This window comes from Apteryx rowi, unplaced genomic scaffold, assembly GCF_003343035.1.
Source record: "Apteryx rowi isolate R43461 unplaced genomic scaffold, aptRow1 scaffold_103, whole genome shotgun sequence".
NCBI lineage: Eukaryota > Metazoa > Chordata > Aves > Apterygiformes > Apterygidae > Apteryx > Apteryx rowi.
Genome location: NW_020447231.1, coordinates 2,369,294 through 2,373,064, shown reverse-complemented (window position 1 = coordinate 2,373,064; position 3,771 = coordinate 2,369,294). Strand labels below are relative to the sequence as shown.

The 3,771-nt window shown below is 42.8% G+C and overlaps 1 long non-coding RNA gene across 1 annotated transcript; it reads left to right on the top strand.

Annotated features, from left to right (window-relative positions):
* The first annotated feature begins 2,424 nt into the window (after positions 1-2,424).
* Positions 2,425-3,451, top strand: LOC112966427. The gene is made up of 2 exons (XR_003253604.1): positions 2,425-2,533; positions 2,972-3,451. It is a non-coding gene; the product is annotated as an uncharacterized LOC112966427 (long non-coding RNA).
* Positions 3,452-3,771: the final 320 nt, after the last annotated feature.

The following is a 3,771-nucleotide window of genomic DNA, read 5'->3' as shown; positions in this document are numbered from 1 at the left end:
TGCCCAAAGATTAGGAGGAAAACTATGTTACACTTATGCATCATCAACGTTGTTCTAAGTTAGGATGTACTTTGTACTCTAACATTCCTACTTGTTATTTATTGTGTATTTGGTAAAAACATCATAAATTCAAGAAATTCACACTTGGTGCAAGTATAAAGGACCGGGGACAACATCTTCCCAAACTGAACATACTTTTACTCTACTGTAGCTTCAAATGTTCTTTTCAAGGAGTGCTAACATATTTCTGCAGAACTGGCACCACCTTTGCTCTGCGAGAGACAGTAAAGTGGCTGGGTCCATGGAACTGAACAGAAGCACTGTGTGCATCTGTGCTGGCTGATGCAATGTAATTAACCCTAGCTTCTGAAACAAGGAAAGAGCCCCGATAACCGCCAGGTAAGTACTTGAGGAGTTTGCCTTCTGTTATCTCATGCACACTTCCCTCACCATGTGCCAGACAAACCACAAAAGCCAGCTGCGACTCTACCACTCCCCAGTGCAGCCCAGGCACACACCCTTCTCTCAGGGACTTCTTTTATTTACAAATGCCTCTTTTATCTTCCTTACTTCATGTGGACCATGCTTCATTCTCAACCTGCGTTGCTCCCAGTTGTTCTTTGTTTTTGCCCCGCACAACAAGTTGCTGCCAATCTGTGACCGCAGTTTCCTTACAGTAAGTAGATGACTACAAAGAGAAGAACACTGGAAGTGAAGGAGAGAGCACAGTGGCAGCAGGAAATGGCTGTGGAGCAGAAAAGGTTAAGAAAAAACAATTCTGATGGAAAATTTTGCCTTGTATCTGAAGACCAAAAGGAATCTACGGTAAAGAGTAGTCTACAGTAAAGAGCTAATCATATTAGGTAAACAGCAATACATCTGATTTAAACATATTTCAGGTTACATCTATCTGCTTGACTGACGTGGATGAGGTAGATAAACCCCAAATCTTTCTTCTTACAAGGCCAATATTTTCTAACAACATTTTTGCAAAGGATGTTCATTTAAGAGTTAGGTAGATAATCCTACAATAGGGAAAAAGTTCAGCTTGTCAGAAAAGAAACAGGAAGGGAAGTGAGAGGCAGAAGCAAAGAGCACATGAGATAAAGCTCTGAACTGGGCTTTCTACAACCTTATTCAGTCTCCTCTCTAAGGACTATAGGTAGAAGCAACATCCAGGCAAGAAGTGAGGAAGCCTTTCCACTGAAGGAATCTACAAAAGGGTCCAAGAAGTATGCTTAAATTTTAAAAGTGCATCTTATGTAATACTGATTAGACTGTTTAAATTTGCTGTAACAAAGCACATCACTAGAAGTCTGAATTCACTCTAACAAGGAAACAAACTGAAAAGGGACCCTTGACCTTTCTAATTCCTTCCCAGTTCCAGTACAATAATATGAAGATTAAGAGGCCAGAATGCATTGCAACTGAAGCACCCATTTCTCCTAGCATTCATTTCACTCCACAGGGTAAACTTTTTCCATTTAATGCAATATCTGTACAACAAGACTGGACTTGACCAGGTTTAAGAGATGGGTGAGGTTGTCAAACCTTCAATATATCTGAGGCCTTCAGACCAAAAATTCTACTATCCTAGTTGGTACTTACTCTCTCAAAAGCTCAAGGAACATTTAAAACAAGCATAGAGAGAGAGCTGATGCCTTCCGTCTCAGCTGACAGCAAGTGGGACAAAAGTAGAGAAGTTTTTCAGGTGGGTTCATTACTGTCTTCAGTAACAGAGCCAAACTCCCTCTGAAGATCATGCGGCTCCTTGCCACATTTTGGTGGKKTTTTTTTTTCCTTCATGTGTCCCTACAGCCTAGCATCCACTATGGATTAAGTTAAAATTAGCTCATTACAAATAACTTAAGTCACAGGCAAAGCTCTAATGTGTTGAGAAAAACGCATACAGCCTARATACGGATACCTGAAAGCAAAGCACTGAAATCATAATTTGCTAACAACTTGGTACTGTCAATAGAGAATGGTGAATCAAAGAGGTCATGTCCATCCCAAAGCTTRGAAAGTGCCAGACACTTAAATTTAAGAATACCGGATTTCAAATTCTTGCAAAGGGTTTATTATGTTTCTCCACCACTATCTGCTCCCTCCTAACACCAGTACTGTCAGAGAGACTTCAGAAAGAATCAGCAAGATGCGGCATTCCCTCCGAGGACCCTTCGAATTGCTAGAAACAAGGCATACCATTGAAATAAAACTTCACAAGCACAGAAAACCTTGATAATGAGTTTCTAAAACAAGAGCTTTTGAAACAAGCATTAGCATACAGTGGTTTCTCAAGGGGAAATAGATAATCTGGTTTCCAGGACAACAGGGTTTTGCAAGCTCATCTCACTTGCATTAGAGTTTGAGGGCATGCAAACATACAAGAGCCTCTGGTTCTGTCACTTAAAAAACAAAACAGTGAAATCTTACTGGCTACCTCTACTGCTAATATAGACAAGCTCAACACTACGGACTTCTGCAGACAGAATTATATTGGCCTGCAGAGATGGAGAGCTACAGTCAACACGTAAGTACTTGACTGCACAGGCAGAAAGCCCCTCTATTGTATATGCAGTTATTCTGTATATGCAGTTTACGCTGAGCTTTGACTAGCATAAATTGATTTTGTTCACTCTATGGGGGAAAAATGTATACTATTGGGACAAAGCTACAACTTCATTCCTATAGTGTTCCGTCAAAGTCATGTGAAACGGATAAGGGTGCATCAGTGCTGCATATGCAGTAAAACACTCCTACTATATTCCAGAACCATATTCTAACATAATGAATAGACAAAAATCTAAAATATGCACCAAACTAAACACAGAACCTTCTTCCTTTTAAGGCTTTTCTACATGGGAAAGGAATCATAAAAACTGTCTGGAATAAATTAATAGAGGTTAAATGTTCTTAAATATCTTAGCAGTTTCCATGCAAACTCTGCACACTAAGTTTTGCTCTTCAGTTCCTGTTCCCTGAGCGATAGCACTGCTGCAGAAAAAAACGAAACCCACAGAAGACCATGGGTGCACTGCATACAATCAGAAAACAATTACGAGCAAAGACTCTGATCTTCAGTTTTTCAAACTCCTCCCGGTAACACCGGACAATCCCACCTCAGGAAAGAGCATCCTGCAAACGGACATGTTTCCATATACGGCAGGTCTGGCGTGCAAATGCATGCAGGTGTGGAGGCCACAGTGCTACCTACCACCCTGACCACATCGCTTCGTGCTGGGGTCACAGCACTACCGCAACTACAAGCAAGTTGCACTGCAAACCTCCCAGGGACAGGGAGCCCATTGGTCTGCTGTTCTACAGACCAACAGCATCACACAAACCAGCAAATACAGGTGTCTAGGCTAACGCTGAAAAGCACGGGTCTTGTAACACAAACATCTGGAAACAGGAATGCAAAGAAACATGCAAACAGCCATTATCCTTTTTTTGCTGTCGTTGTCTTTTTCCAACACAGCTGTTTATATGCACTTATTTATACAGGACAGCTCGGCGCGCCTCACGTAAGGTCACGCAGATGCTCAGGATAAACCTCAGCAGAGGCTCAACGCATAATGCCAATCCCAGCGACGCGTCCAGACCAAGTGGCGGGCGCTGGGGATGACGAGCTGCGACGGCCCCGGTGATGCCATAGGAAGTAAACACCGGGTGCTGCAACCCCAAAATGGGGGGTTACCCCAACCCCTCCGCGGGCGTCAATCCGGGGAGGGCGGCGGGTGCACGCCCCGCGCAGAGGACGAGGCACAG